General features: G+C 42.1%; 1 pseudogene; it reads right to left on the bottom strand.

Annotated features, from left to right (window-relative positions):
• Nucleotides 1-8: 8 nt before the first annotated feature.
• On the bottom strand, nt 9-1,022 carry LOC100948111 (annotated as a pseudogene).
• Nucleotides 1,023-7,843: the final 6,821 nt, after the last annotated feature.

Genomic DNA, 7,843 nt, shown 5'->3' with positions numbered 1-7,843 from the left:
ATCTGTGGCCTGTTGCCGCCTTCCCACTTCACCCCCATCAGGACATCCACGATGGTCTGGGACCAGTAGCTTTGATAGGACAGGAGGCCAAGTTCTGAGAGAGGCTTCTCAGGGGTCCCTGTTTTCCCTTCTAATTTGGAGAGTTCATAGCTGAACTCAATCAGCAGCTTGCCATAGCCCCGGTTCTGAAAGGGAGGCAGGGTCAGGATGCAGGCCACGTTATAGCCTTCTGCTGATTCCTTCTCCTTGGAAAAGTAGCCCACAATGTGGAAGCCTTTGCAGTCGTACTCTGTCATAACATAGAAGAGGAAAGGGTCTGTGTTATAGTACAAGGTCTTGTGGTTGATGAAACACTTGGCCAAAAGACACAAATTCTCAGAGTAAGTCTTATTCTTACGTCCATCAATCTCGAAAACGGAGATGGTATCCTTGCGGTAGATCTCATTGCCTGGGGGGTGTCGCAGGTTGCACTTAACCAAGTGACGCTGAAGACACTTGAGGCTACGGCTGTACTTGAGGCAGAACTCGCACAGGTAGAGGACTGGCAAAGTGGTGAGTTCCTCGGGGTACGGGGAGAAGTAGCACGGCTGGAGGCGGTGCCGGCCCAGCTCGATGCACTCAATGTTCCTCATTTGGGTGACAATGTTTTGGTTCCCGTTGGGCAGCAGGCTGCGAGTCTTGCTTGGTGCAGATGGTGCTCCATCTGAGCTGTCCTGGGTGTCCTTATCAGGGCCCGGGTGGTCTGACTTTTGCTCCTGTGCCTCACAGAGCTGCCCCTGCTCGACAGGCGGATCCATTGTGAAGAAAAAGCGAGGCTGGGCCTCTCGGCTGTCCCCGCGGCACTAGTGTGCCCGCGACACCACCTCCGCTTTCCCCTTCACCTGCCTCTCTGGAAAGCCGGGGCGGGAATCAAACAGTCTGTTCTGGGTGGGAGTCTTGGCTTCTTTCTTGGGGAACTGGATCTTTAGGTCCTGCCGCTTGTGGGTCACCCCGTCGTGAGGCGTTTGTTGAAGCACGGCAGAGTTTTAGTTTTTTTTTTTTTTCTTTTGAAGAGAGTCTCAGTTTGTCGCCCCCTAGAGTGTCGTGGCGTCACGGCTCACAGCAACCTCGAACTCTTCACTTGAAGTGATTCTCTTGCCTCAGCCTCCAGAGTAGCTGGACTAAGGCGCCCGCCACAACGCCCCGGCTATTTTTCTTTTTTTGTCACCCTCTAGAGTGTTGTGGCGTCACGGTTCACAGCAACCTCTAACTCTTGGGCTTAAGCGATTCTCTTGCCTTGCCTCCCGAGTAGCTGGGACTAAGGCGCCGACCACAACGCCCCGGCTATTTTTCTTTTTTTGTCGCCCCCTAGAGTGTCGTGGCGTCTCGGCTCACAGCAACCTCCAACTCTTCACCTGAAGTGACTCTCTTGCCTCAGCCTCCCAAGTAGCTGGGACTACAGGTGTCGCCACAACGCCCGGCTATTTTTCTTTTTTGTCGCCCTCTAGAGTGTGTAGCGTCACAGCTCACAGCAGCCTCAAACTCGTGACCTGAAGCAATTCTCTTGCCCCGCCTCCCGAGTAGCTGGGACTACAGGCGCCCGCCACAATGCCTGGCTTTTTGTTTGTTTGTAACAGAATCTCACTATGTCGCCCTCTTCTAGATTACAGTGGTGTCACAGCTCACAGCAACCTCAAACTCTTGGGCTTAAGTGATTCTCTTGCCTCAGCCTCCCAAGGAGCTGGGACCACAGGCACCCACCACAATGCCCAGCTATTTTTGTTGTTGCTGTTGTCATTGTTGTTTAGCAGGCCCAGGCTGGTTCCAACCAGCCAGCCTCAGTGTATACAGGCGGCGCCCTAACCACTAAGCAACTGGCACTGAGCCCTCCCGGATATTTTTTAGAGAAAAGATCTAGCTCTGGCTCAGGCTGGTCTCGAACCTGTGAGCTCAGGCAGTCCACCTGCCACCTGCTAGGATTACGGGCGAAAGCTATAGCCCCCGGCCCAAGCTCAGCAGTATTATCAAAACCTCTGGCTGTTTGCATCTCTCTGACCCTCAGTATCACTGTGATGGCTCATGTGCAGGTTTGTGCTTAAGGTTAAAAGATCGCTCTTCCAGCTGCAAGCATCACATTCTGACAGAACTATCCAGACAGAAAGGAGATTACCACAGTAGCCAAAAAGAATGCTTACTGTGTCTCACGTCTCCCTGTTTTCGTGGAAGAAGTGGGCAATCACCTTATTGGTTAGTACTGAATCACGTGGTCACCCCTTGCTGCAAGAGAAAATAAGAAAATGGGTAGATCTGATACTATCAGCCTGTTGGGTTGGCAAACAGTAGCATTTGCCATAGTCGAGACATCAAGCAAATTGTTAGGAAATATTTTGAACCCTTAAGTACTCTTAATGTTACCCTGATGATCTATGTTGACAGTGTTCTTCTTCCCAAATATAACTAAAATTGGGTAAAGCCGTGGCATGTTTGAAAGAATATAATTAAATTATGTGACTTTTTAGAACTTACAAGAAGTCTAGCAGTTATTCTGCTTGAGTTCATACTTTCCATGTATTGAGGGACAATACTGTTGTTAGATCAAGGTGAAATACTGAATAAAATAAGAGACTGGATTACTATTTTATGAACTATGCTTGATTAATTAGTTCTCAGTTCTCTTTTGAACAAAATCCTGTTGAACTCCATATAAATGACATTTCCAATATAAGTAAGCCCACTTTTAATTTAAGTTTCAGAGAAATAGTTAAGGAGTAACATGTATGTGTCAGAATACTCTAGATTTAAAGTTAAATTGGAAGCTTGAGTCGCAGAAACATGAACAGCAGTGTCTTGTTGTGATAGTAGGTATAATCAGTTCTTATGACCTTGTCAGCTATTTCCTGCACTCTGTAAAAGTGCTTTAAAATCCTTCAACTTTTCATTTAAATGTGATTATTATTTGGGAATGGTTAACCAAAACATTTATTGCTATAAAGCTGATTTTTTTTTTACTTTGTAATGATAATATTCTCAAAACAAAACTGGCCAGAAAGTCTAATTCTTTAGGACTACATTTATTTTACTTTAGTAAGTAATTTTAAATTTTAAGTTATTTTAAATCAAATTTCAAATTTTAATTAATTTATTTTAACTTTATTCTGTTAAAATTTTTGCAGTATCATAGGAGCTTCATGATCTATCCCTAGCTTACTTTTTCAATCTTATTGACCTCTAATCCCAAAGGTATTCTCTAAGTTACAGTCATGTTAAAGTATGGACACTTTCTTTTCACTTCTCTACTTTTGTGTCAGTCATCATAATTTTTTTCTCTTCCATCTCTAATCACTCGAATCCTCACCATGTTTCAATGTCTACTCTTTCATAGAATGTTCTATAGTTCCTTCAGCCATAATTAAATTTACTTTTTTTTTAACTCCATAGCTCTATTTATTTAGTGTTGTATTATATACTACCTGGCTTTATACACTTCTATACACTACCCAAGCTACTACATTCCAGTTTCTGACTTTTCCATACCATTGGTGTTGGCCTTTAAAAGGCAATCATGGCTTGGCGCCTGTGGCTCAAGTGGCTAAGGCGCCAGCCACATACACCTAAGGTGGTGGGTTCGAATCCAGCCCGGGCCCACCAAAACAACAATGACGGCTGAAACCAAAAAATAGCCAGGCGTTGTGGTGGGCGCCGGTGGTCCCAGCTACTTGGGAGGCTGAGATAGGAAACTTGCTTGAGCCCAGGAGTTGGAGGCTGCTGTGAGCTATGATGCCACAGCACTCTACCAAGGGTGACAGCTTGAGGCTCTGTCTTAAAAAAAAAAAAGGCAATCATATTTCCTACTTGCCAAGTCTAGCAGAAATTGTTCAATCCCTAGCATATTTCTCCCACTCCTCATTTAAAGAGTCTCTTACCACTCTCTGCCCAATCCTCTGAAGAGGACTCAGTTTTGGACTTGCTTGTATTCTGGTTTTGACTTTATACAACATTTGGGCACTAGTTCTACTCTTTGGGTCATAGGGTGTTCTACTCATAGGCAGGTAGGAAGTACCACAACATCATGGCCCACCACATCCCCTAACAGCCCTAGCCCAACCTGGTGGAGTATATTATACACTCATCTGAATGGCAAACGGGTGAGCAGTCCCTTTAGGAAAGACACATGACAGAGTTGTGGCTATCTTCGTTCATATACTTTCTTTTTATTGTTTTCTCTTTTACACTTTTAGCATGTGCATTTTTTTATCTTGGCTTTATGGTAACTTTTGGTTATCTCATATTCTTTTTTTTTTTTCGGTTCTTGAAATTCTTTTTTTTTTTATATTCTAAATGGAAATTGGGGCAGCTATAAAGTGGGCTTCCTAGGGAATAGTGAGAGCCAATAGGTTTCATGATCACCTCAAATTTCTTTTGAAAGAAGCAAAGTCTAAATGGGGAAAAATGCATTGAATGAAATATAGAGCTCTTTTTAAAGGTAGAGGCAAATCCTTTCGGCTATGTTTAACTCAGCACACATTTTTGTCCTTACTCAAAGGCTTTGAAGTCTGACTGGTGATTACATAGTAATGGAATAATTCCTGTGCTTGCCATCTCATATATGAGATTAGGCTCTTGATCTCCCATCAGTAGAGCCTGCTTAAGGTGTTAATCCCAGGAATGACATTCATCCATTGGCTCATCAGGTGACCAAAAACCAGAGATGGGTAAGGATAAGGATGCCACCATTACCATAAAACAGAAATAAACTAAGTGAGTCATACCACAAGAAAATCATGGTTTGGGCTTCATAAATCACTGTCTGGCCAGTTCATGTTTATGTATTTATTCAACACCTATTTATTGAGCATCTGCTATCAATTTGAATTCCAGCTTCCCAGCTTTATACTCATTAAGTGGATATCCTTAGGCACTACTCTGTGCCACTGTTTCCCTATGTATAAAATGGAGATGATAATAATAGCACCTGCAGTATAGAACTGTGGAAAGATTAAACAAGCAAATACATGTAAAGCCCTTACAAACAGATTTTGCCAAATAGAATATTCTCAACAGATGTTAGTTATTCTCACATTATCCTACAGGTGATAAATTCTCTTTTTATTTACATTTAACCTTAAATTGCCATTGCTTGCAAGCAAGAGTCTTTTTTTTTTTTTGGTAGAGATAGAGTCTCACTTTTTCACCCTCGGTAGAGTGCTGTGGTGTCACACAGCTCACAGAAACCTCCAACTCCTGGGCTTAGGCCACTCTCTTGCCTCAGCCTCCTGAGTAGCTGGAACCACAGGCACCTGCCAAAATGCCCGGCTATCTTTTTGTTGCAGTTTGGTTGGGGCCGGGTTTGAACCTACCACCCTCAGTATATGGGGCTGGTGCCCTACCCACTGAGCCACAGGCGCCGCCCGCAAGAGTCTTTTTTTTTAGTTCAGATTAATGTGAGGGTACAATCAATTAGATTACAATGTTTGCATCTCTTAAAGAAACTGCAGCTCAGAGAGGTAACATATAACCTGCCTTAGATAATACAGCAAAATGAATGGCAGGTATCCCCCCAAATCCAAATGATTGATGTCACCAGTCTGGTGCCCCTGAACAGACTTCTGAGACTCTAAGTTCCTACTCACAGCTGGAGTATGTGCAATTCTTACTGGTCAAAGGAAGCCCACCGGATGTGAGAACTGTCGGCCCTGACAGCATGCTAAGATCCACTTCCGGTTGATGTTCCCTTTACACTGCTGCAAGCTTGAGGTCTCCAAGAGTTAGTTATACTCTTAACACTGCACTTCCTACTCCCAGTGATACAGGATCTACAAAAACACCTTTAAACAAAAACACTACAACAAGATAGCACTTTCATTTCTCTAAATTGTCAAGAACAGAGGAGAGAGGCCTGTGCCTGTTACTCAGATGTTGGCCCACCTTGCATGATGTGAGCAGCACTTGCTGACATTAGCTGGAACGGATCAGAACCCCTGACAGCAAAAAACCCTTCCATCCCTGCGGCAAGGTTTATCTGGCAGTTTCAACCATGTTATCCCTAGAGATGCAAGTAAAGATATATTTATGGATACAGATGTATCTATAGATAAAAATACAGATCTTTTAAAGTACTAATTTTATCACCTTATTTCACTATAGATTGATTGCTAGACAGGTAAATAGATGATAGCTAGATGAGAGAGAGAGAGACAGAGAGACCAAGTACATTTATCAGATCAAAAAAAACCCCACATATATATATTTGAACCTAAGTGCTAGGTTCTGGGGCTCAGAATTTTACATAATTTTTCATTTAACCTACCAACTTGTTAATAGTTATTATACCTGTTTTATGGTTCTGCAGGCGGTCCTAATTTATGCTTTTTTGTACCAAGTTTCCTACATTGAGCATATGTAGAAAAATATAAAGTACATATGTATTACTTCTCAGGAAACAATTCACCTTGAGTTAAATGTTTATGAAATACCTGTTACGTCTCAGGACCCAAATTCTAATTATTTTACACACAGTATTTCATGCAGTCACCATAGAAACTTCCTTAGGTTGATATTCTTATCTCTAATTTTTAGGGAACAAAGTTCAAAAGAGTAACTTGCTCAAGGACGTACATGTAGCAAGTAGCATAATATCCAAGTCTTTGAACTGTACATCATCAGAGGGAATAGAGGAAAGAAGAAAATGATAAAATTGAGATTTATTGTCAGCAAATCTATGAGTGATGATTGAATATGTTTGCTAAAATTGTTATAATAGTGTCTGTGACTTTAATTATTTCCATCCCCTGAAAGCAGAAAGTATAATAATAATCATATTTGAAGGGGAATAGTCATGGCTGACAGGCCACATAAGCAATTCAGAAAATAATTTAAGTGAAGTTGAAACCAGTCTGAGCATATAGCCATTATTCTATTCACCTTAGATTTTGCTAGTCATGATTAATACTTTGAAAAAGTGACAGAGGTGAATGAACTCAAAAGAGAGCTAAAGATGATTCATGTTATTGGAATATAAAATTCCCATGAGCCTCAAAAACAGAATCCAATTCATTCCCAACAGGCCATACACTACTACAGCTGGCTCCTACCCGCTTACTTTATAAGTAGTGCAGACACGCACTTCACACCTCATAAGGTATTAACTCTGCACAAGTATTCTCGTACTTCTGGAGATAATTACTTGCCCCCTTGATTCATACTGAATGCTTAACAACTAAAGTAACCAAAAAATAGATTTGGGCTTCAAAATTAGTGATATATTCAAATAGAAAGAGAAAATGACTCTGAGACATTCTCCTTTACTCCTTACTTATGTCATGAGTTCAGTTGAGACTTCAAGAACTAATTCACATAAATATAATCACCTACAAGTGTACTCAAGCTTCAAGTAAGGTCATTTAATGCTGTAATACCAGTAAATAATACAAAACAACATCAAATATGTTTACAGCCTATCCACTCCAAGTAAAAAGAGAAGCTTTGGGGGTGATTGAATTACAAGAGGGAAAAAGAAAGGGCATCCTCCCTGGGTATTTAACGTACCCAGGTACCCCCTCCAGAGAACATCATCCTAGGAAAGTCAGTCCTAAACCTCTGACATCTAGCTGCATCTCACTGCACTGTCTCCACTTGGGAAGGGTACAAGTTCATAGTCTTTTCTGTCTTGTACCCATTTTACTTGTTATAAAGGGCACAAAGGAGATGTTCAGAGTGGCAGAATTTGTGATACTAATCATCATAAACAATCAAATGCTTTCTGCTTTGGAAAATAAAAAGATAATTGTCTAGGGCAGTGCCTGTGGCTCAAAGGAGTAGGGCGCCGGCCCCATATGCCAGAGGTGGCGAGTTCAAACCCAGCCCC

Source organism: Otolemur garnettii, unplaced genomic scaffold (genome assembly GCF_000181295.1).
Source record: "Otolemur garnettii isolate 467f Iridium unplaced genomic scaffold, OtoGar3 scaffold00072, whole genome shotgun sequence".
Classification (NCBI taxonomy): Eukaryota; Metazoa; Chordata; class Mammalia; order Primates; family Galagidae; genus Otolemur; species Otolemur garnettii.
This window is presented reverse-complemented; position numbering and strand designations above follow the sequence as displayed.